Raw genomic sequence first — 26,751 nt, 5'->3', positions numbered from 1 at the left:
AATAAATGTACTAAATTTCCCCATAGACATATTTTAATTGTTTCAAGCATATGTTGGATTTTCTGTTGTAATTAGAACTTTAAAGTTAAAAAAGAGTTCTCATATGTAAAAAAAAAAAAAAATAGATGGACACTTGTACACTTTCCATAGTAATCTTATCCTCATTCTCAGCTTTTGTTACTATCTGAAAACCAGTGACTCCCAAATCTACATCCCACTTACTTAACATATATGTAGAGAGAAAGAAGTAAGTGTCAGACACATGGCTATTCATTGTGGTTACTGCAATGATTAAGATATAATCTCTCTCTCAAGAAGTTCATAGTCTGGTAGATGAAAATGATCAGGAAGTGGGTGTGAGAAGAGTGTGAGAAGTCCCCATTTGGAGGCAAGTACAGAGGGCAGTAAGTGTCAGAATTCTTTAAGGAACTTAAAGGATCATGGAGAACTTTTCAGAAGAAGGGATAGCTAGTTGATATAGAAAAGATAAGCAAACACTGGTAAGATCAGTAGTTTTAAACCATCATTATGCATCATAAACATCAAGGGAGCCTTTGGAAAATATAGATGTTAGGGCTCCATGCCCAGAGATTCTGATTTCATCGCTTCAGGGATAGGTGCTCAGAATTTTTTTTTTTTTTAAGCAATTAAGTAATTTTAATGGGAAGGAAGAGTTGAAAATCACTGGCTTAGGTAAAGCTGAAGACAGGTAAGGGCACTTCAAGCCAACATATGAGCATGTTGAAAAGCCTGAAAGCAGTAAGAGCACTTACCTCAGGTCTAGTTGCTTAGAAAACAGACTCTGAGGTATACATTTGCATGAGGGTTATTTATAAAGGAACACTTTTTAGAACAACACCAATAAAAGAATGAGAGAAGAGGATTGGGTCAAAGGAGAAACTGACAGAGACCTATGGGAGGGTGGAGCTAGGATATCCATTAATATTTGTTTGCATCATGACAAGATGCACCCTTGCTTCACCAAGTAATTCGATTAGACTGCCCCTGGGAGAAGGTGTGGCTTGGACGAGGCAGCTCCCTTCAATTTTCAGAGAGCATATCAGCTATAGCCTATCAACAGCAACTGTGGGATGAGTATGTTTCTTCTGAAGAAGGGATCTAGGTGTTACATCCCAGCATCCAATATGGGCCACCCTTGTACCACTTAGTGTCACCTGATTCATATAGGAAGTCATTCCATTTGAAAAGAGCTCCTTCAAGTGTCTGGGTGGTCTCTCTTGCTGGAGAAATTTACAAGAGGAAAGTGAGTAAGGTGAGTGTCAGCCATTCCCAACAAGGTTGGTCTTAAGATTGAAATTGACACTCATTGTCTCCTTCTTCTATGATCCATTCCAGATTCCTTTCACCCTACTCTGGCACTTCTCATAGTCTAGGTGGCTTACCTAGTAGGATGGCTTAGACAGTCATCATTGAGTTCCTGGCCCCTGGTAACCATGCAATACATGTAGCTGCTATACTTGTCCATTTCTTTCTTTAAAAAAAAAAAAAAAAAGATTTTATTTATTTATTTATTTATTTAATAGAGAGAGAGAGAGAGCAAGCACTCAAAGAAGTGGGTGGAAGGTCAGAGAGGGAGAAGCAAACTCTCTGCGGAGCAGGGAGCCTGACATGGGGCTAAACCTGGGATGAAGGCAAATACTTAATCAACTGAGCCACCCACATACCTCTGTGCTTGTCCATTTCTTGACTAAAGTCAGTAGAATAGATTACTTGAGTACAAACTTCATTCTTTCTGGACCCTATTGTGTAGTAGTAGCCTTACCTCTCCTAATGATCAGTCAATGACCTCTACCAGTATTGTGCTTCCTTTCCTTGCTTGCTAAACTTTGGTTACCATGTGGTAGTCATAGCTTAAAGTTTAATGGGACTTTTAAAGGGAGAATAAGAGATCCTTCCTTTAGGATCCAGGACTTAGTATAGACCCACAGAGCCATGAATACATGATTGAGAATAATACACTCCTCAACTGAGTCACCAGGACTGATAAGTGGAGTCATCCTGGACCCATTAAAGAACAGTCATATAAGGGTCTTTGTTACTACTATGAGGATGGTGCCCCAACCTCATAGACTATCATCTTCAAGCCAATAACTCAGCTGCTCTTTCAAAAGTCAATTCCATCATTCTCAGACCTACAACTTCTAATTAGTACAGAATGGAATAGGCCCAATGTATACTCACTCGGTCATGTGCCCACTGCTGCAACATCATTGTTTGGTCTGAGGCTACGCTACACAGTATATAGTGTGGATAGATCAAATATTCAAGTATTTTTTCTTTTTTTTATTCTTGTAAAACTTCTTATGGTGCTGCTAGAAGAGGCCCTGTAGGAAAGAAAGGGAACCTATCCCAGAATATGTCTCTTTCCCAGTGGAAATGAATCATTAACTTCCAGGATAGAAAGATTCCAATGTAATCAACTAATCACCAAGTAGCTGGTTGGTGTCCTTTAGGGATGATGCTCATAGAGACTCAGCATTGGTCTCTGTTGCTGGCAGGCTGGAGAATTAGCAGTGGTAGTAGCTTTATCAGTCTTAGTCAGTGAGGATGCATGCCATTGAGCCAATTGCTTTGACAATTCAAGTCCATTCATGCATCCATTATGCCAACACTAGAGTAGCCAGCAACAGAAGCTGGATGACATCAACTGGCTGAGTCATTTTGTCTACCCAGCTACTTGGTTATTTAGTGTTTCTTCCTTGGTAAATGCTCTAAGGATTACTATGAGATGCAAAGACATTCAAAGTTCATCTCTATTGCTACAGGCAGATGCACTTACCTCTTTTCCACACCTCTTTGTCCAATTTTTCCTTCAATTATTTTTCTCCTTCCAATCCTGCAACCAAACAGGTCATTTCCTATACATTCCTATTTATCTTACTTCCAGCCATTTTTTTCTTCCTTTCCCTGCCCCGGAAAGAAGTAGAGAAATAGCTGTGACCATCTGAAGCTGTACTCAGTGGGAGGATTGCCCCATATTGCTGACTTTCTGGGCATACCTGAAATGGAGCTATATTTTCAGCTTGGACACACATACAAAGCCAATTCACCAATGAACAAGATTTGTCCTTTTCCTCCTATATCAGTGGGCCAGCCCCACTGGGTCCTAGGTACATGGCAAGAGTTACTTTGTAAATACCTTGATCTCTAGCTGTTTATTGAAGACGGCATAGCTTTGCTCTAAAATCCTAGGAGTTCTCTTTGCAATTTATCAATTAGGGCTGACCACAAACCTCAGACAGCATCTTTTCCATCACAGATGCCTACCACTATTTCTACAGGACCATCTGTGCCAGACTTGCTGCAGAACTCTTTCCTGCTCTGGGCCTTAATCAAAGCTAGTAGCCCTTCTGTGCCACTTGGTGAATGGATTGAAACAATATTTTCCAGTATGAAATATGCCATACTCAGGGTGCAAAGAAACCTTAAAGGTATTGTGCTTCTTTCTTAAGGGTAGAAGATACAAGATGCATTAATCTCTCCTTTTCTTTGGAAAGAATATCCTGGCATGTCCCAGATGACTCTACTCCTAAAAGCATACATGTCAGAGCCCTGAATCTTCATTAGATTTATCTCCAATTCTTTGGAGTGCATGTGTCTTACCAAGCAAGGCCTCTACTGTATTTGCTATTTCTTTCTCATGCAATCCAAGTGACATGTCACTGATATAAGTAGACTGATAATGTTCTGAAGAATAGATTATAGGTCCCTTTGGATTGTATTATACCAGAGGACAAGAGAGTTACCAGAGTCTGGGGCAAGACCATTATATATGGCTATCCAGTCCACATGAACACAGATCACTTGTGATCCTTCCTCCTAAAAGGAATGAAAAAGATCCCATTACCAGATTAGTTGCTACATATCATGGATCAGAAGCTGTGTTAATCTACTTGAGCAAAGATATCACACACAGCATAGCAGTTGCAATGGGGGCTACTACTTATGGAGTTTGCAGAAGTCCACTCTCACCTTCACAGACCCACCTGTTTTTTTGTAGAAGTCATACTAATGTTTGAAATAGAGGACATGATACCACCCATAAATTCATTAGTTTGCTCACAGAGAGCCAAGTAATCTTGCCAGGCTTAAAGAGGGATGTGCCAGTCCAAAGACAAAGAACCAGTATAGCAGTCCTTCCAACTACCAACTATGTCCCATTTACATCTAGGAATCAGAGAAATGATTATGTAGTGAGTCAACGGACCTAGTGAACTCACTGAAAGATAGAACTAGACCAGGCTTCCACTTATTAATTGGCTCCTATGTGCTTCTCCTCTAATTGATGCCACAATGATCCTGAGGTCCCTGGATATCACTATTAACTTAGACCCTGTCTACAAACTTAATCAAAATAACTGGCTGTTCTCTTTTTTCCCAGGGCATGATTATTCTAATAGTCATAGGTACCTGGAGGAAGTACTAAGGCAATCATTATCACATGTGCTTAATAAGGGGTTGCAGGTCTCTCTCTCCTGGAGAACTGACTTCTCTTTAAGTAATGGGATCTGGGCCCCAGAGAACTGGCTCAGTTTCCAGAAACTGAACAAGTGATTTTGATTTTTTATTGAGGTAAATTCTCAACCTCCTGATTATCTATCTGACTCCTTTGATCGCATACATAGAGCATACCTTTGCTGACTGCCTGTGGTATACTGTGTTCTATTAGCCATTTCCTTGGCCCTCTTTGGGTCAGGCCTCCCTGGCTATTATTCAGACTGGCCACTTATGATCATTGTGACTACTTTGCTTTTAATAGTGAAGTGCCACCACCTGACCTCTATTATCTTGCCATTGTCTTTATTGTTCTCAGGGTTCCCAACCCTATGCCAGCATCTTCCATGGTCAGCCATTGCCTACAGAGAACAGTCACTACTGAGTATCTCATTTATGCTGGTGCCCCTCTCATCAGTGCATCCTTTATCACTCTGGTAAATGGAGTGTCCAGTGGACCTTTAAGTGAAACCTGGTTAGCAAATGAATTTTGTGCTTTGCATAGTACAGCCACTCCAGCACACCTACTTCTCTAAACCCTTTGATTTCTTCTTTTATTGTATGCCAGACAATGTCTGGTACTTTAAGTTAGTGTGCACCAAAGCTCATTCCAAGCTTCTAGGAGTCATTCTAGCTACATGTTACCACTATCTCCTGGGTCCTTGACAGGGTATTAAGTCCTGCACTAATGGAGAATGTTCCATATAAATTCTCCCTTATCCAAACTTATGTGTTTGCCCTCATTCTCCCACACCTTTCGCCTTGACCCAGAACCTCAGGGTCAAGTCCATACTTTCTCTCTTGGTTCTGTTAATACATGTTGGTGCTGGCCAGTTCCTCCAGCTCTTTTAGTGTGCAGTAAGTTTTTTTTTTTTTTTTTTTGCTAGTAGACCAAACATTTCCACAGCCAGTTATGTTCTATCTTTAACCTAGTTAACGGTTTGGTGGCAAGAGGGAAGGTGGAAATAGATGAGGGGAGGTATGGAAGTATATGTTATTTTGCAATCTTGCAAGCAAAAAGAAGTGATAACTTTTAACAAAAAGGAATAGGGTACTTCTATGGGTTCAGAGGAAACAGGATTCAAGGTTTTCAAGGGCATCAACCTAGATAATGTCATCTTAAATCTCAGAGCCTCACTCCTTTGCAATTAAGGCCATGGACTTGGTAAGGCAGATTTGCCAGGTAGACAAATTTATCTTCTCTGGAACTCTTCTGTACTTAAAATCGCATTCTAGCTTTGATCCTCAGATCTTCTACCTGTAGGCCTTCTGGTTCTCTTGCTTTGTCTTAAATTTGAGATTAATCACTCTCAGTCATTCATTGCTTTTCTCTAATGTCTGATAGCGTCCAAGAAAGCCATGTGATTCCATGGTCTCTATATTGACTACTTTCCTAGAACCTCTTAATCTCCTGAGACAATACACCTTCCAGGACATTCTCTTTTGGTTTCCATCCCAGTTTACCACTGAAGAAAGATGTAACTTTCGCACTGTTCTAGCATTCCAGGAGTTATCAAAATTCTACCTGCCACCAGTAATGGGGTTCTCATTTCCAGCTAGCCAAAGGACAATATAACTTCAAAATCCCATTTTAAAGCTGCTAAGACAATTCTGGTAACAATTGTTTTAAGTCAGATTTCCCAGGAAACAGTCTATGTGGCAGAATGTGAATATAGATTTATGGAGAGGACTCTCAGGAAGAAAAAAAAAAAAAAAAAACTTGTAAAGGAGGAAGAGGAGTAGGATTAGGTAGAGGGAAAATTTTGAACAGCAAGACAGTTCCAACAAAGAAAGACTCAGTCAGTCCTATGGGAGAGGCTCTGAGTTGGAAGGGCTTTCAGAGCTGTCCATTTTGAGTACTAGGCTTTTCACTCCTGCATTGACCAGTCTTGAAATGCAGATTGCTTCTGGAGTGAGGTGTGACTTTCTGCATGACAACTCCCTCTAGTAGAAGGCAATTCCTTTAGAAATTCTCAGCTATCAGTGGGCAAAAGCCAGCACTTCTGGTAGTTACAGAAATGGATGCCTTGATCCCAAAGGAAAGATACATGTGAGAGACCACAGGATTTATCAGAGCATGTGTTTTTGCCAAACTGGTAAGTAGTTCAGTAGGGCTCAACATAGAGAGGGAGAGGGGTATACAAGAAGTCCAGATGAGATGTGCAAGCAGTTACCAGATCAGGAAAAGCCTTTGTCCTGTAATGGCTGTCTCCAAAAGGCAGAAATGCTCAATGGGTACTTGGACATAAAATCTGGAATTCAAGAGCAAGATCTTGCTCTGGAGTTCCTTATGTCTGAGACATTGAGTTGAGAGTCGTTAAGGAAAGCCAGTGACCTGAGTGTCTATTCCAGCTCTTTCCCTATTACATTAAGTCCTCTGAACCTTGGTTTGCTTATCTAGAAAACCCTCCCAGGGTTGTTAGGAAGAATGAAAGGGGTGATTCATATGAAGCACTTCAACAGAGCTCTCTGAAAACATGCAACCTTTACATGGCATACTAAACCACTTCCAGCTTTGTTCTCAAGTCAACCAAAGGACTGATCCTGAACTGACAAAACTTCTATCGCTATTTATCCTTTAAAAATACCCATGAAATAAGTGTGTGTGCCTGGTTGAAGGGAGCTTTATTATGTACTATTTGTCTTTCATAGCTGGGAGAACTGAAGGCTGAGCTGTTAAGCTCCTTGAAGTCCTACCGCAGGATGAGTCAGGATAAACAATTCAGATCCTTAAACTCCACTAGGCCTGTAACCACCAAACTCACAACCTACTGGGAAAAGGAAAGGACACTGATGTATCATGTTAATCCTATAACAGATGAAAGGAACTTCAGGGTCATCTTTCTGAGATGATTGCCCAGGGGTTAGGCCCCAGGTGCTGAGATGAACAGACATTATAAGGTTTATTGAAAAGAATGTGACAGGGATGCATTATCAGGTGACGGGTGATGAGGTTGGGAATAAGATTGCACCTTGGCTCTGAGGTCAGCCTCAGGTTGAAGGAGGCAGTGTGAGACACCCTGGTGGGCGTGAAGAATTTTCAGTGACTCCTCTCTGGAGTGAAGAGGCAAGCTGATGAGCTTCAGGTCTAAGGCAGAAACCTCCCTCTCCTGTGTCTAATCAGTTTTTAGGTTTCTTGCCTTCTTAGAAACACTGCCTTTTTTTTTTTTTTTTAATATATAAATGTTTCAGGGAGGGGGAGGGGGAGCTGGAAATCCCAGCTTTGTTGCATTCAAGACAAAGCTACAAATATAACACAGATGATAAAGAGTGGGCATCTAAATAGTGCTTTGGGGGGAAGGGGAAGAAACGTTGAAAGGAGAAGGATTGGCTGGAGGTAGAACGTGAGGAGGAGAGACAGCAACTATCAAACAAAGATTTATCTATTTTCTGAGAAAAGAGGAGGCAAGGTGAAAGCCGAGCTTGCTAATATAAATGTCTGCTGTAAGCCTGAACTTCAGAGTAGTGAAAACAGTCCTTGATTAAAAAAGAAAAAGAAAACAGTCGCCAAACTGCCCTTTGTCTCCATCAGGGTTTCTTTTTCATTATTAGCCTAACCTCTCTTTTTGGAGTAGAGGCGAAATTGGGAAATAATATAAATCAGGGCTTCTCCCTCCACCCTACCTCCAAAACCACTCTACCCCCCAAACTGAACATCTAGGAGCACACAACTGATAATAATCATCTGGAGAGTCTCCTGGATATTCATATTTTGTGGATCTACCTATGAAGTTTTTAATCCAGTAGGTCTGCCAGTGGCATCCAGGACAATGCCTTTTAAGAGAGGTCCCTAGTGATGCCGATGTGAGGGGTCCAATGACTATACTATGGAGAATACCGTTCTGCATGCTCAGTGACCATCTCCAGCTTAACCCAAGACTCAGAGACATGTAGAGGAAATAAATACATGTTTATATGGCCAATCCAAATTAAAAAACAAAAACAGAATAAGAACAGCACTATCAGTATAGACACTTCTTTTCTTTGAAGGGTTTCTTCTAAATTAGGATACAAAGATAGTCTGCCTCCAACCTAATTCCCATTTCTCTCCTAGAAGATAAACTTTAAAGTCAGAAGCTTTATTTTTACCTTCAAAAAAAAAAAAAAAAAACAAACCTAAAACTTCGTGTATACTCTTATGGGAACAGTGTACGATCCCAGCCCCAGACTGCTCTCCTCATTTCCCAAAAGCACATAGAACTGCCAGATCCCTTAGCAAAAAGGGTAAACTAATTTTATCCCAAAATAATGCAGAATGGAAACATAAAATGGCCAAGATTGTTTTAGTAGAAATTATTTTTCTCGTCGTTGTTTTTCTTCTATTTGATTTTATTTTTAAATAGTAATATTAGGCCAAGTTTAATTTCTGTCTTCTTAGTTATTAACCACCCAGAAAAGCTTTCTCTTCTTCAATTCGTTGGCTAAAACTGATACTGCATTAGCAGTTTGATAAGGAAAGCTGGATCTAGCATTGACTTTTTAATAACTCAGAGTTGTAAGAGTGTGTCAATAACCATTATAAACACACATGCCTCCTGGGCACGCTATTGAGACTAGATTCTACAGGCCTCTGAAGGTTCTCAGAGAGGACCCGTCTACCTCTGTAAATCCAGGTCCTTGGAATTTTGGCCAGACATTGAAAGGCTCATCGGTGATCATTCCATTTCATGCTCAAAAATGCTTGTGTATCTCTGATCTTAACTAAATGCTTGTGTATCTCTGATCTTAACTAAGTAGAAGAAATTGTGTCTTGAATCCAAATCCCCTTCCAAATGCTACAGCATTTCTTTTCTTCTTTGTATAACAGAACTCCTTTGCCTGCAGTCTCTCCTTATTGCCCTTCTTAGTTTTCAACTCAGTGCAATCTCATTTGCAATCCACCACTGCTTTGGAACCCTTCCTGCTAAGGTCATCAGTGTTTTCAAATCCAATGGTTCCATCTCCTACATATCTACCCTGACCTCTGGGCAACCATCAGTACAGTTACTGCTCCTTTCTCTGACTTTTTGATACCAGCCTCTCTTGTTTTCCTCTGGCTTTATGGGTTTTCTTTATTATATCCTATTTGGGGGCACGTCCTCCCCTGCTTGCTTCACCTCCTCTAGATGTGGGAGTTCCTTGGCCCTCTGTATTTATCTATCTCCATTCTCCCAGGTGATTTCATCCAGCTGCATCATTAAAATACCATCTACGGCCCAATTACACCACAATCTATACCTGGTATACACAATCTATACCAGTCCTCAGTTCTGACCCCTTCTCTGCATTACAGTCTAATGTATTCAACTTCCTACGTACATGCATTAGATCCAAACAAAACTCTCAATCCCCCCAAATATTATATCCCACATCTCCCCTCAGTTTATGAGCCCCCATTCACCCACTTGCACAGTCCCAAACCTAGCTGCTGTCCTTGATTCTGCCTCCTTTTGTCACTGTCTGGATCCAATCTCTCTAACTGCACTGTCTACCTTAGTCCAAGCTACCAGCACCTTTCGACTACGTTGCTGCATTAGCTCCTGTCTGCCACTTTGCTTGTATCCTTATCTCCCTATATCAACTGTCTACAAAACAACAGGTTGATCTTTTAAAAATCACAGACTACTCCCTTGCTTTGCACTAGCTTCCAAGCTCCTCCTCAAGGTCTTCAAGACCCTACATGACTTTGATCCTTTCTAGGACCCTCTTCTCTCCCTTGCTTAATCTTTCCACATTAATCTTTCTGCTAGTTTTCGTTAAAACTCCAAGCTCAGTGCACCTGGGTGGCACAGTCGGTTAAGTGTCCGACTTTTGGTTTCAGTTGTGATCTCAGGTCATGAGAGATCAAGCCCTGTGTTGGACTCTGTGTTTGGCACAAAGTCTGCTTGAGATTCTCTCTCCCTCTTCCTGCCCCTCTTGCTTGTACTCTCTCTTTATCCCTCTCTCGCTCTCAAATAAATAAATAAATAAATAAATCTTTTTTAAAAAGATTTAAATCTTGGGGCACATGGGTGGCTCAGTGGGTTAGGCTTCTGCCTTCGGCTCAGGTCATGATCTCGGGGTCCTGGGATCGAACCCTGCATCAGGCTCTCTGCTCAGCAGGGAGCTGCTTCCTCCTCTCTCTCTGCCTGCCTCTCTGTCTACTTGTGATCTCTGTCTGCCCAATAAATAAATAAAATCTTAAAAAAAAAAAAAAGAAAAAAAGATTTATTTATTTATTTTACAGAGAGATACACAGCAAGAGAGGGAACACAAGCAGAGGGTGTGGGAGAGGGAGAAGTAGGCTTCCCACCGAACAGGGAGCCCAATGCGGGGCTCCATCCCAGGACCCTGGGATCATGACCCAAGCCAAAGGCAGAGAGTTAATGACTGAGCCACCCAGACATCCCAATAAATAAATCTTAAGAAAAAAACAAAAACCCTGTAAGTTCATTTCCACTGCATGATTTTCAACCGTGGCTTCCTCTGTCTAAAACACCGTTTCCCTGTCTCTTCATGTGATTAACTATTTCTCATCATTTGAATCTTGGTTCACTTGTCACTTCCTCTAAGAGCCGTTTTCGCTACCCTAGGTACTACCCAGATACACTGTCACATCACCTTGTTTTGTCTTCTGTGTGGCACATATCATGACCTAAAATCTCATTCATTTGTTCATGGCCTATCTATCTCCCATGCCCACTAGACTGTAAGTTCCATGAGAGCAGTAACCAGTGTTCAGGTTAGTGCCTGGCAGGCAATAGGACATAAAAAATATTGAGTTTTAAATTTTAGAATGATCATACAAATCATGCATTGCATTAAAAGCCATAGAATGTTGGCAATGAATGAGCCATTTAGAATGTCTTTTATTTTATGTATGGCACTGGGTCCTGGTTGAGGCCTACCTAAAACTTGAGTAATCTGAAGGACTATCATAAACTGCTGGGTGGGAAGCTTCTTGGTGTCTGTTTTAATGATTTGCATTAGTGGAAGATATTGTTAAAAAGAAAGTTTGTGAGAAAAATCCAAAGAATTCAGGAGCAACTCTAGAGTGAGAGTAATAAGATGAAAGAGGGAAGACAGTTTCTCAGTCAAATCTGAAGCTCTAGGGACCAAGGGAGTTACTCCTGTGGAAGGGAGTTGCCAGTTTGGTTTGTTGTTTTGCTTTGCTTTGTTTTGTTTTGTTTTTTGTTTTTAGGAATTTCGTAAAGCAAAAAAACCAACCAACCAAACAAACAAACAAACAAAAAACCAAACAACAACAACAAAAAAAAACCCATAAGCAATGTTAATTTACTGCCCAGATGGCAGAGTGGGCCACTGCATTGGGAAAAGGCCATCTCAACATCTCTGTTCCTCTGTGGCTCCCAGTGTGGAAAACACTGATCCCTGGGACATTTGAAGAGTGTGCAGCTTTGGGAGACACCAGAAACAGTCCTCTGGGCAGAAAGTCAGGATCCTCCCTTCTTGGCTTTGCTTCCTTAGGACTGGCTCTTGTCTTGGGCTACCATGTTTAAAAATGGCTGTGGCAGAATGAGACACTATCTCCTTTCTCATTCACATCCAGGGGGAAGACAGTGAAAGTTCATTGGTAGGAATTCTAGGGGAAAAAAACTCACTCTATTTTCTCAGCTTTGATCCCAAAGGGGATGGGCACCCCTGCAAACTAAGATTGGGAACTGTGAGAAGACTGTGGCAAGCGATTGCTTTCCATTCATTCATTGGCACTTATTGAGCACCTACCATGTTCCAATGGTGAACAAAGTGTACACAATCCTTTCAGCTGTAGCAAGAGGCCCACAATTTCAAAACCACAGACTCTATGGCTCTATCTTGGGTAACCTACTCATTTCTGAAAATGGGGGAATGTGCCCAGGGTGACTCTTTTCCATACCACAGGGGAGAGGAAGCGACAGTGCAGTTCTTCTCATTTGTAAGTCTGGCATGATATGACTCCCCTGCTACAAAAAGCTACAATCACCCAGAGCAAGCATGACCTTTCCCCTGAACTCAGAGCTTGTCAGCTGCTGCAACTCTTTGTTTTCCCCCACTCTCCAAGCAGTGTTTGGAGAGTAAGGAGATCGAGAGGGCAGACATATGGATTGGGGGGTTATGGCTTCCTCTAGACACTGGAGGAACTTTGGCTGTGCCCTCTTGACAGGGGAGCATTCACTGCATTTTAAAAGAATGCTCTTCTCTGCAGATATGTCATTTTCAGGCTAGTGGACAAGTGAGGTATCAGAAGAAAGAATGCTGATAGAGGTTTGGCTAAAGGCAAGAGAGCTGACAAACATTTCCCTTTTGAGGCAGGAGGAAAACACCCACATGAAGGATAAGTAGCTTGCTTGAGAAAAGTCAAAGTCAAAATGGAGTATGAATTATTGATTTTCAGTAAGTCAGGAACTAATATTCTACTTTTACCCTCACTCCATGTTCTCTAATTTTGGCAATAATTCAACAGCCTCTTTCATGTCCAGAAGCCAACCCTTCAAACACCACTCATTATTTTTCTTTTATCCTCCTTTTTCATTCTCTTTATTTTCTCTCCTTCCCTTTCATCCCCTCTCCCCCTCCCATTCACATTTCTCTCATTCTCCTGCTCCCTTCTTTTCCCCTCTTTTTGCTTTAGGATGTTTCCTAGCAACAGCTATTTCAGTTTTAAAAGGATGGGAAGGGCCACCAGTGTTGCCAAGGTTACCAGTATTTCCTGCTGTCATCGCAGGAAGTAACTTGTGTGTCCGATCACAATGGAATCAGATACCCCAATGGACACCTTCCTTGCTATGCTGCCTGTCTCCTCAACATCCAGATAATGACAAGGTCTTCTACAGCAAAAAGTTTTGCCAAACTATTTCGCAGTGTTTTAGATGTTATCATTAGTGAGAAACTATTCTATAACCCAGATGTTTATAGAAAAGTTTAGGGAAATGTAAAATAGTGATAATGACAATAATTAGATTTTAAAATCATTTTAGAAGGCAGCAATTCTATTCATTTGAGATATACCATCAGACTTTCAATAGCAAGATAACAATATTGTCGGTCAACAGAGCCCATATAGTGATAATGAATCAACATCAGATAAGTTGCCTTTTAAAAATACAATAATCATAGTAATTTGTACCTATATCCATCATTCAGGTGTTGTATCCACTTTAAAAGACAGAAATCTCCAAAATTAACCACCATTATAAAAAATTAAAAATTCGTTTGGCGGGATCTTTTCTATTAGTCATAAAAAAATAGATTAGTGTCCAGAAACTAAATCAAAGACTGTTTACATCAGGCCTAGAGCATAAACATGAGGCCCAGAAGACTGAAGACCAGCCTCCATGTGTGGTCCTAGGTCTAAACTCACATTACCTAGATCACTCAGGCTAAAACATCTATGACTTCTCTATGTCATTGCACCCTACATTGGCATGCCCCCCTTAAAAAACCCTCATACTTCCTTATTTCATTTCCATGATGACTATGTAAGGATGCACTTTCTCCATTTTATAGACAATCAAACTAAAAGCCAGGGACTTTGAGTCACTTAGTGGCAGAAGACTGGCACCAAGCCTTCTGACTCCTAACTCATGGAAAGAAATAATTTCTTCCCACCAGATGCTGATGAAATAGTACCTATGCATGGCTTCTTCCCCTGCTCCTTACTAGTTCCTCCTGGAAGCACTTGCTGCATAAATCACTTGTGCATGAATCCTCCTCTGGGATCAACTTCTTGGGAGCCCAACTCCTACAACTCCTATCACAGTCCTCTTTCTCCATGACTCCAACTCTCACTATTCCCGTCCCTTGAACGTGACAGGGGTGGCCATGATTGCCACTGGGGTTGGTAATGATTGCCACTGTTGCTAATTCTAGCATGCTTTCTCAGGCTTGGTGCCTCTCTTAACTCTGCTCACACTCACTATTTTAGTTCTTTAGTTGAAGTCACATGAGGTACCTTAGTCGGTTTCTGTTTAATGCAGATACCATAACTGTTAGAGCCTCTTCACTGATCTTCCCAATTTCACTTTTACGTTTCCTCTCCCTCAATCTCTTCTCTATAGACTGGCTGGAGTGATATTTTGAGAGCTAGATCACATCATTCCCCACTTAAAACCATCAATTGGGGGCACCTGAGTGGCTCAGTTGGTTGAGCAATGGCCTTCCACTAAGGCCATGACCCCAGGATTTCGGGATCAAGTCCCGTAACAGGCTTCCAGCTCCAAGGGGAGTCTGTTTCTCCCTCTGACCTTCCCCCCTCTCATGCTCTCTCTCTCACTGTCTCTCTCTCAAATAAATAAATAAAAATCTTAAAAAAAAACAAAACAAAATTTTAAAAACCCATCAATTGATCCCCATCATGCACAGATAATGTCCCAGCTCCCTGCCATCATGGAGTTCTCTCATGCTTCAGCTGTATCTTTAACCACAGCTCTGACTACTTCTTTCTTGATATACTTACATTGCAGCAATACCAAACTACATGTCATTCCCAACACAGACCAGGGTTGCATCTTACCTCTGTGCTTTGGTTCAGTTCATGCTGTTCTAGAAGGGTACTGTGCTCTCTTCTCCTCCAAATGTCATTCATCAATTCCTCCAGTTCAAGCAAGCGTCATCTCTCCAGGAAGACTGTGGTTGCTGGAAGATACAGATTCTTCATTTATTAATTTTTATGCCATCCATTTCAGCCTGACACAGAATAGAAAGCAAACTGAATGAATGGCATTCAAGGAGTGAAAATAGCTACTTCTGCACTAAAAATACCTTTATAAACGCTCAACTGTTATTGGAGGTATCTTTGAGAAGTGAACTAATGATGTTAATAATTGCCATTTACTTGTGCCACTCTGTACCAGACACCTAATGTATAATACTATTATTTAATCTTCACAACAAATATAAGGTCTCATTATCCTTTTTTTTAAGACTGAGAAAAACAAAGCTCACAAAGATAAGAAATGTCCCTTAGGTCACACAGCTAATAAGGGATGGACTTGGGATCTGAGTACTTGTATGTCTATCTTTACTCCAGGACTGTGCTCTCCCCTTTACAGAGAAGCATCTATATCATAATATAAAGTAAAACCATACCTATGACTTCACAGGGGCCAACCCCTCACTCCATTCCATTCCCAGCCTTCTGGTCACCATGAAGGAGACACTGATTGGTTTCATATACCCATGTTTATATTAAAGTCACAAAACTTCAGCGGCATAACCAATGCTCTATCCACGCATCCATTTCTAGCTATTCTCGAAGGCATTTTGTTTGGTCGCATTTCATCTAAAGAGATGGCAGAACCAGAGACAGGCAGATATTTACACAGAACAAACAAATCTTTCCTATATACAATACACAATAAAATACTCATGGAACATTACTTCCCTGCAAGAGCTACTATGACAGCCGCATTCCCACGAACATCTTTTACCGGTTCTCCATAGGACTCAGCAAGGCCCTGATCACATGCTGGTCACACACACAGAGGCAGATTCAGACAATTAAAGTTGTGATTTGTTTTCGCTACCATCAAAACTTGATAACTAAATGGTAGCAGTGGTTAATGTAGCATTTTATAAGCAACAGTGAATTACCCATGGTTAGTGACTAATAATAAATTAGTATTGTTATACTTGACACACACGAAAATGTCTACAGATGGGAGATCATGTCACAAGCATGAAAAAGAGAAAGTTGGAATCAGGTTCCACAAAAATTACAGAACAAGTGACTCAAAAAAACAGATCTGCCTGCTTTTGACTCTGCCTAGTTCAGAGTCTCCTTCACTTCATGATGTGGCTGCCACCACAGGAAGATGGCCCTTCTCTGCCCTCTCTCACTCCAGTGAAGGGATCAACTTGTATTGGCTCTGCCTAGGACTTTACTGGTTTTCTTACTAAAAATTCTGTATTTACTTCTGAAAATTTGGCTTCCAGTTATGGTTAACTGTGGGAGGCAGAATACTGGCTTCACAAAGATGTCTGAATCTTCTTCCCTGGAACCTGTGAGTATGTTCGCTGACATGAAAGGGACTTGGCAAATATAAGGATCTTGAGGAAGGTCCTACCCAATCACATGGGTTCTTAAAACAAGAGAACTTTTTCTGGCTATAGCCAGAGACCCACGTGGCTGCAAAGAATGGTCCCAGAAAATGCAACATTGTTGCCTTGGAAGACAGAGGAAGGGTCCCTCTAGAAACTGGAAAAAGCAATGAAATGGATTCTTTTCACACCTCCAGAAAGAAAAACAGTCCTGCTACAATCTGATTTCAGCCCAGTGAGACCCGCATTGCAGTTCTGATCAATGGAACCGAAAAGATAATAAATGTGTTGTTTTAAGCTATAAGTTTGTGGTAATTTGTTATGGTAGCAATTAAAAAAAAAAAAAAAAAACTAATACAGGAGCCAACTCATTTGAGTTTGCCCAAGACTGTCCAAGTCTTAAAACTAAAAACCCCTAAGGTCCTGGACAAACCAGGACAGTTTGTCACACAACCCCCATTTTTCATTCCCAGTACTGGGCTCTAGAATTCTCCGTCAATACTTAGGTACCCTCAGATGAAATTACCTGGCTTCTCAAAAGATACCCTTAAAGCAACGATTTCCAAGCATGAGTGTGAATCAGAATCACCTGGAGGACTTGTTTAAAACAGATTGCTAGACCTATCCCCAGAGTTTCTGATTTAGTGGATCAAGAATGAAACCTCAGAGTTTACATCTCTAACATGTCCTAGGGACATAATGATGTGCTTCTGGGGATACTTTTCAACCAGTCCTAAGAGACAAAGACCTCAGAGACAACCACGAACTGAGTTTCATCTGTTCACACACATGCCAGGCATAGATCAAAATGAGATGGGTTTGTGGCAGATATTAACCATTAGAGCTGACCAAATACACAATCTGAGATCTTCTTGATGTGCTAGAACATGTTTGGAACACTTCTATTTCTACCTTTTATAAATCTTTGGGCCCTGGGCAAGTTACCTACTACTTTAACTCTCAGAATTAGAGCTAAACTATGTAAAGCAGGTGGCTTGGTGTGTACCATATGACATTGCTCAATAAATGAACAGCCAAGTGAGAAGCCAGTTGTTACCAAAGTATCATTCACACAGCTCAGACACCTAATAAGAATGCAGAAGGGAAAGGTGGTTCTTTGCCATTCACCTTTGGTGTGAAGATCTGAAGTCTTGGTTATACTACATAAATTCAGCAAATTCCCACCACAATTTAAACAAAATATATAGGTTTCCTGGATTCTCCTATTTTTCATTTATTCAGAAACATGTCTAAAGACCCTCTTATGTACAAATCACCAAGTTAAATGCTGTGGTCTATTTGAAGTCTAAAATTCATCAATTATTCAACAAATATGTATTAAGGACCTGCACAGTATGCCAAACATTACAATGGGCAGGATGACAGAAAAAATCTGTGCTCCCAGAGAACTCATATTTTAGGGAAGCTAAACAGTGAAGAAAAGAGAGGAGAGGAGAAAAGAGAGGAATGAGAAGGTCAGTAATGTTTATGACAAGATAAAACTCGCCAGGGGTTGCCTTATAATAAAAAGGTAGTTTGAGATGTCCTGTATCAGGAGGTGGCATTTGAGCTGAGACCTGAACATCTGGGGGAAATCATTGCAGAGGAACAGCTAGTATACTCTAACAAGAAAACAGCTTGGTACATACAAAAAGTGGCCAAAGGAAGAATAATGTGGATAGATCATATTATGCAATGGGGAGAGAGAGGAGATAGGAGGATTCTGTGAGTCTATGATGTTATAGATCCTGGGTTGGCATGGATCATCTTCTGGAAGGAGGAAGCTTTATTAGGAAGGAAAAAAAAAACCTGATTTTAAGGTGTAATTTCCATCCGTGGTTAGTTTCTGATGTCTGTTATTCTGATGTCTGATCTGATTTCTGCTTGTAGGAGGTATATGTTATTGTGAGTCAAACATCTCTTTTTCCTCTCCTAGGAAAGGAAGCAGTTCTCCCATTCCTGCCCTCTGGTCAGTTGGGGTAAAATTCTAATAGGGAGGTAAATAGTGTAGGCAAAACCAGTCATAAATTTTCCTAAATCAAATTAATGGGAACAGCTCTTTTTCCTCGCAAGTCATGGAGCTGTAAAGATAAACTCCTGAGTCAGCTTCTAGACATGGTTGCAGCCTCATGGAGAAAGCTGGTATTAATGAAAAGAGAGGATCAGACCTCAAGTATGGGGAGACAGAGATAGAGAGCTGAGGCCTTCCCTTCTCTAGATGAAGACCACAGGACCCTTCTCCCACTAGTGCCATAGTTTGATTCCCTGAGCCAAAAAGTTCCCCTATGGTTTAAGATAGCTTGAGAAAGGTTTCCATCATTTCAGCCATTCTTACTGTTAGACTATACATGACATCACCTTAAACCCGAGTGTTTCCCAATTCCTGTCTTCCTGTTCTTGCCCCAGCCTTCCCAGGCATCCAACCTCCATATTTACAGCTTTCCTTGATTCGACCAAAGCTGAGAAGGGGGAGAACATAGCTGTTAGAACCAGAGCTTTCAAGAAACGAATTTGTGACTGAACTTCTGTTCATTTTAGGCTATGTGGCCTAAGTCAACTCAAGTCACTGAACCGACCTGAGTTCCAGTTCCTTCACCCATAAAGAAATGGAGATAACACGAGTGCTTGCCCACAGGTAAGTACAACCCTTTTGGACTGCGAGATGCAGAGGCTAAGTGAGATAATGAAAGCAAAGCACACGGTACCATATGTGGTTGCCTTCATTAGAACTCAGCATTCAGATGCTCCTGGTGCCCCTTAACTTGCCTTTGGGGTTTGCTTTCTGCAACTGTCCAAAAGGAATAAAATTTCTTCATTCTTTTCATTTTCTCCCCCACTAGTGCCCTACTGACTGGATTATCAGTCCATAATCTATAAAAAGAAAATTGGACTGTGTGCCCATGTACATCTAAGTAACACTGAGGTGTGTGACCCCTGGTGCTGGTGCCGCATCCTTGGGATCACTGGTGCTATCACGATTCGCCGTGTCACTGCTCTGACATGAGAAAGGGTGAGGCTGTCTGCACACAGTTTTACAAAGTGATAGGTGTACAGAATTGAACTATGAAGCTGTTCTACTACTGGGAGTGTTGACAAGATAATATATGCAAAGCATTTGGTGTGCTTGGAAGGCAGGTATGAGCAAAATACAAAGTGGGATTAATTATTGATTATCTGTGGGAAGGAGGAATAGAGAAGCAGAAACCCATACTTCTCTCTTGGCATATTTTACATTCTGCCTTGTGTTGCAATTATTTCCCTATCAGACTGTAAACTCTGAAATGAGGGGCTTTGCCTTATGAATTGTTGTATCTCCTATAATCCCTGGAAAATAGGAGGTTTCCAACAAATGTTGGTTAAATGAACGTCGAACGAATAATTAGAATACATGGTTAATAACAAAACAGCAATTACTTTGTGTGAAATAAAGAATAAGCAAGTAAGAAGTCAGTGTGACATTGTGAGAGGAGAAAAAGCTTTAAGTTCAAATCCAAGTTCTTCCATTCGTTGGTTTTATAAACTTAGGTCAATACTTGATATATTTTATCTTTCTTTTCATCTAACTAATAGGAACTTCAATGCCCATTTGGCATGTTTGTGATGAGGATTAAGTATAACAATGCCAAGAACTGCTATAAATGATAATATAATTATTTGTAGAATCCTAATGCTTCAAGTTATATTCTAGGTAATTCTGTTTGTATCCCTCTGGTCAATCAGGTTAATTCTCTGAATGGCCTTGGTCAGATGTTTCCTTAAAATGGATTGTTTCCCTCAATTACAAGTGGAGAACATTGCATCCTGAACTCTTTTTCTTTCTCTTATTTTAAATGTAATTAAATCAACATTCTAGGCCAAGTTAAAAAAAAAAAAAAAGACTTCACACTTACTGTACTACAACTGGGCATATCTCCTGCTTTGGTCAGGCATTCCAGATGGCTGTTGTATTCCCTTGGCTGTTCCTTTGCTTGTGAGGTTTTTCTGGGATTGAGTTTGTTCCTAAGAGGCATCAAAGCCCCTTGATAAAACATGGCAGGTGTTCTTTAAAATGCTCTTTAAATTTATCACTCAGTTAAAAAAATGCATAAGAAGCAAATAAATCTGTTTGTGGATCCAACTCAGGAAGAAACTAGAGTGAGAGCACAGATAATTCACTAGGAAGTTGCTCACTAGGCCCAGCAAACTCTCAATCCTCCAGATATTTTTGCTTTAACTTAGGAAGGCAGCAAGGTTTTACTACTCCCACCCTCCATGATGAATGCTCCATATAACTAGAAAGACATCCACATCTTTATTCTAGGCCAATTCCAGAGAATTTCTGATAGGCTACCAGATGGAAAATTCAGGGTTTTGGAAAAGTGAGGGGGCAGGGGATGAAGGGCTTCCAGCAGCCTGAACTCTGAATAGAGCTCATAAAACCGTATCATATATCAGTGGTGGTTGACCCTTCTGGTGAAACATCTTTTTTGTACCTCACTACAGTAAAAAGAAATCATAGTCTTCAATTTTGAAGCACCACACAGGGATGCCTGGCTGGAGTTGGTAGAGCATGCAATTCTTGATATTGGGGTTGCGAGTTCAAGCCCTGCGTTGGGTATAGGAAAAAAAAAATCCAAATTTGAAGCACCACACAAAGCCTTCCCTAATATAGTGTCCCAGGTACAGGGAAAAGGGAATCTATTAAAAACACTCCTGTTTTCTCCTTTACACTCACACAATTATCATACAATACTTCTGCCACCAGAGGTGTGGGCCTTCTATGTATCAAATAATTTTCTGACACCGTTAGGTATCCTATAATTCAATTCAATTCTGACACTGTCTACCTGGGGTCAGGAGGTATCCCACAGTTGAAGGGCTCAAACTCACAAGACTGCCCCAACTTCAGACAATAATTGCAAGTTGTAGGCTGTCACCCTTACTTTTGACCAACTGGCTCTAAATAGGGACTCCCATAACCCCTCCTTGGGTTTGATAGTTCACTAGAATGGCTTATAGAACTCAGAGAAACACTTATCTACAGTCACTGGTTTATTATCAAGGCTATACTAAAAAATATGAGTAAATAGCCAGATGAAGAGATTGATAGGGTGAGGTCTAGAAAGGTCCTGAGCTCAGGAGCTTCTGTCCCTGTGCCATTGAAGTGTGCCACCTAGAAAGGCCTGTAGACTTGCTCATCAACCCAGAAGCTCTCCAAACCTGGCGACTTTGGGAATTTTTATGGAGGCTTCATTGTGTAGGCAGAAAGGATCTTTACCTCAATCTCCAGGCCCCTCTTCTTCCCAGTAGATGAGGAATAGACCTGAAAGTCCCAACCTTCAAATCATGGCTTGATCATTCTGGAGACCAGCTCCCATCCTAAAGCTATCTAGAAGCCCACCAAGAGTCACCTCATTAGAGCAGAAGACAATTTGTAATTTCCAAGGGATTTAGAAGCTCTGTAACAGGAGCTGGAGTCAAAGACCAAATATCAGGAAAATATTCCTACTCTTCTTAACACTTAGGAAATCATAAGGGTTTTAGCTTTGTGCTAGAAACTGGAGATCAAGACCAATACATATATTTTCTATTATTTCACAGAATTTAACCACTCTATAAATAAAATAGATAAAAGCAGAGTTGATAGAGATGAAATAGGAGAGTCCTTTAGATTCTGTCTTTAGCTCAATTTTCCAAAAGTCAGTCTCCCATGAGCAAGCAATTGGTCAAATGACCAGCTAAAAGAATACATGTGCTGTGTAGTTTTCGTCTTCATACAGCATTTTAAGAAATGTCCAATTTGTTTCTGACCAAGCTCCCTTCTGCAGCAGCTGGAGAAAGCAGACAATAATGGGGTTTTTTGGAAGATTTCATGAGTCACAGCTGTGATGAAGAACCTTTCCTATAGCCAGGAATTCTGTGGCCTGATCCACCTCGCTTCCCACCACCATCACCATGGGTACAATGAGTCCATTGTTAGTGATAGGGGACTGTTTATAGTATAATCTGTGGGTGACTCCCAGTTTGGTCACCACCCCTTCCCAAGCTTCCAGGGCTCTTGTGCTATTTCCTGGCTACCCAAGAATCTCATCACGGTATCTATCTAGATACTACCTTCCTGCCATAGCTGTCCATTTCCCTTGACCATGGCCCTCAATACCCTTCTCTTCTCTCGTGCCTTAAAACCTATTTGTTTTCCAGGGTGAAAGCTAGTTACACTGATAAATGGAATGTATTACTCCTTCTAGGAGGCATATTCATATTTTAGTGAGTGGCTTAACAGAGGAACAGCCTATAAATACTAAAATAATAAATAGCTCTCATTTATTGTGCATCTAATACACATCAGGCACCAAGAACCACTTTACATCCATTATTTCTATTCTGTACCACAATCACACAGGGAGTATATTTGCCATTTTATAGAATGAGGAAACTGAAACAATTTGCCTGAGGTCACAGATCCAGTAATGGACAAAGCTAGAAAATGATTCTGGGTCTATCTGGTTTGATCTGATTGAGCATCTCTAATGCAGGACTTGAGGAAATAAACAATAATCACAAAGCACTTTCAATGCCATAAAAGTAAAGTAACTTGAAGGTTAATAGGGATCTCAATGACTTTTATATCACACTTCACTGAAGCTTCTCTCCTCCATTTGGTATAGGCAGCTCTTCTCGTCAAGTCAATCATGATCTAAACTAAATGTTTTACTGGTCATCAATTCCAAGGTAAACAGATCTAAAGAGCTCCCTTGATCTCAAATCCCTATAGGTTCTGAACATAGAGTTTCTCTGCTTTCTCCAGTTTAGAAACGAGGATCTTATAGGACAATTTATAAAAGATTGAGAAGTCGTTGAAAGACAGAATTCCATTAAAGCTGAGGATCAGGCCTGCAGAGCTAAAGGTACAGCTCTTTGTGACCATGGCCGTGGCCAGGGAACCCAGGAAAGCACAGCTTGGTCTATGCAGAGAAATAGGATGAGACCTGTAAGGAAGGTAGACTTGGTAAATTCTCAAGAAGAAAAAGATGTAAGCCAAGAAGAGCAGGGCAGTGAATTCAGAAATGATTAGTCTTCAAGGAATCTCCAAAGCTCAGAAAAGCTGGAAGTTCTATTTAGGCAACTGCTTTTTGGTTTTATTAAGAACAAAGATTCTCACACCCCTAGAAAGGCAGAGTTTATTATATCTAAGACAATAATCGTGAGAGTATCTATCTCTGCTGTCATTGTACTGGAAAAGGTATGAGAAAGAAGAATATTAACGTATGTCCCTAAGGCAAAGCTAAAAAGGAGGATACCAAAGACATTGGGTTGTGGTTGTCAAAGGGCACAGCACCATATCCCCCTACCTGCCATAACTTGCATCCAACCAACTACCCATCTACTTTCCCCATCCTACTCCACTGAACTGGAATATACGGAGCATCTTTTCCATTGAAGGCCTTGATGCATTAAACAAAGGCTTGGCTCTGTGGTATTTCCTAAACACTTAGAATCACAGAGTTGCAAATATAGGTTTTTCATTCAAACAGCAGTTTCAATCACCTCTGAATTCTTGAAAGTCTCTCAAAGTCAAACCTTTGCTTCATGAGTCCCACTACAAAGTCTATGAACTTAAAAATAGCAGTCTCGAACATTCTGAGACTGCATTCTACTGACTACTTCGTATGCATTCTCTAATCCTCGTGGATACTCTCTGAGATAAGTATTATTATTCCTGTTTTACAGATGAGAAAACTGAGGCCTAGAAAGCTTAATCAGGCTGGAATATTCAAGTAGGTCTGACTGCAAAGCCCATGCTGGCATTTACCCTATTGCCTCTCACTTGCTTTCTACTAGAACAGGTGAAAGCCAGAGTCTGGTTTCACCTTTATAACACTGGTGCATGCAGACACCCTGTCGTTTCCTGGAAATCAGAGTGGGTAGAAAGACAGGGAAGGCAACCACCCCATACAGGGGAGATTTTGGTCTTTTTAATAAATCTAATGAGATGATAACAAACAAGGAAATGGCCCAGGATTACAAAGTGGGTGGAGTCAGTCTATTTCCTGCAGACAATAACAAACTAGATCCCTAAGGCTGGTAGAGTTGCCATACGGAGAAGATATGGAACGACTCATATTTGGAGCGCTGTCACAATGTGGAATATCTCTTACTGAGTCCCAAATCTGCCACTTATTAATTGTGTGACTTTGGTGAGGTCACAGCCTCTCTGAGTAGTAGTTTCCTCATCTGTGAAATGATAATCACCGTGCCTGCCTCGGGCCTGCTATAGAACTCCACAGAAGAACACATGCAAATCAACTAAAACACGGCAAGTGCTCTGGCAAAATTGGCTATTTTAAATTTTAAGTTATTTCCAGTTCCATGGAGATTTCCTTTAAGTTCTACATCCCTGTTCTGTCTCCCTGCGTCTCTCTATGCCACAGTTTTCAATATTTAAGGATAGAATGATTTCTTTGTGATAAATCATTCAAACAAGTGGGCTAAAAAAAAATGCCATGTTAAAGAGACCAGGATGCTCAGATTGACAGCTAGTGGCACCTGTGACAGCAGCTCAGGGTACCACCTTCTTTTTACACCAAGGGCCTCAGGAATCCTGAGCCAGGATGCAGGGAATCCTGCTGTTTGCTCCTGGTTTTCATCTCTGCAGGCCGACTGATGTTCAGGGAGAGCAAACTCTCCCCATTTGCCCTAGGGGGGGCGATGCTTAATTATGCACCATGCTTCTGATTTCCCTCTGGAAGGCTGGCGCCAGGGCCTAAACTCAGCTCTCCCCCAAATCTCCAGAGACACAGGCTCCTGGAAAGCCTCAGCCATCGCCCCTCCCCCACCATGCATGCGCACACAGAGGCTCGCAGCCCGGACCCTGCCCACCCCCAACACAGACAGACAATGGCTGTTGGCATCAGTTCAACCCCACCCAATACTACCGCTCTGGGACAGGGATGGAGAGTCAGGAAGACAGGAGGGGACTGGAGAGGCGCTGCTCTTCGCAGAATAGCTCTCAGGGCCCTGACCAAGCCTGTTTTAAATATTCCGTTCACATGCCTAGTCCACCACTGCACTGGCAGTGTTTCCGTGGTGAGCAGGCCCTGATTTTCATATTTCTTCTTCTTGCTTTTAGAGCTCTTGCCTTATAGGAAAAATTTCCCTTCCCCCCAACCCTGTCTGGTATTACCCCTGAGAACATTCCTGACTAAGGCTGTTTCCAGCTTGCATCCCCTGCCCCCTCCTTCTATTGCTTGGAGAAACTGTACAGTGAAAATTCAGAAAATATTTCATCCCCTTAGGAAAAAGCGATTTGAATGTTTTAGCAAGGAAATCACTTCAAAAGCATTTGCTTCCACCCACCCCCTCCAGCAGCCTGCAAAGCCAGGAAATGAAGGCAGATTCTACAGGACAGACACCATCAAAGAGTAAATCGACACCCTAGGGACTGCAGGGAGGGCCATTCTGTTGCTTAAACACCCAGCCACAGCCCATTAAATGGGGCTGGTTTAACCAAATCACAGGGCTTTCCTCTGGGCTTCTAACCCCAAGGGCTCCCTTTACTCCCAAGGGGCTGTCCGCAGCATCTTTCCCTTTAGTGTCTGCAGATTTCATCCATATGGTTTCCATTTCTCTTTCACAAAATGGATAATGTTGACTCTGCTAAAGAAGAGGAGTCTCCAATTCAGTGTCATGGCACCTGCTACCAGCATCAGATGCATTTCTGGCTGAATTGATCCTGACCACGTGTTTACATTGTCAATTTGATTTTCTCTTCTTCCTTCCTCCTGCCCTTCTCTGCCACCCTCCTTCCTTCCCTCCTTTCTTAGAAAGAATGGAGGCTAGAAAGAGGTGAAAGAGATAAGTAAAATTATGACCTGTTTCTTTCAAATCACTGGCTCTGATCAGCCTTTAAAGCAGAGACCAATCTCGAGCTTTCTATAAAAGACTGTGGGTTTCTGTCACCGGGAGAGAGGAAAACCTGGGCACACACTTAAGATGAAGAACCCCAGGCCCCAGCCCAGACCGATTCAAACAATCTACACTTTAACAAGATCTCCAAGTGATCAGAACACAAGTTGAGGTTTGAGAAGCACTGGTCTATGGGGTGGTGTCACATCATCATTTCTTCACCATAAACCCACACTAGGTCATAGCGAACAATCTCTGCTGCTCTGTGTATAAAATTACCAAGTTCAGGGGTCTACCAACAGTATATACATAGGATTTTGCACAGGCTCCATGAGCTATAGGGGGCTGGCGTGT

The 26,751-nt window shown here is 41.4% G+C and overlaps 1 long non-coding RNA gene across 2 annotated transcripts in view; it reads right to left on the bottom strand.

The window, feature by feature from the left end:
* LOC309870858 overlaps positions 1–26,751 on the bottom strand; it is a 390,860-nt gene that overhangs the window by 144,775 nt on the left and 219,334 nt on the right. Inside the window, exons 1-2 of one of the 2 annotated variants that reach the window (XR_014314859.1) lie at positions 25,428–25,512; positions 14,987–15,108 (exon numbers count right to left, since the gene is read on the bottom strand). This is a non-coding gene — a long non-coding RNA (uncharacterized lncRNA). Of the gene's footprint in view, positions 1–14,986; positions 15,109–25,427; positions 25,513–26,751 lie in introns of those variants that run through there. The other variant, XR_014314858.1, reaches the window with a different exon arrangement.

This window comes from Mustela nivalis (assembly GCF_964662115.1).
Source record: "Mustela nivalis genome assembly, chromosome: 1".
In the NCBI taxonomy this organism is placed as follows: domain Eukaryota; kingdom Metazoa; phylum Chordata; class Mammalia; order Carnivora; family Mustelidae; genus Mustela; species Mustela nivalis.
The sequence above is the reverse complement of the archived record's forward strand: the minus strand, read 5'-3'. Positions and strand labels throughout refer to the sequence as shown.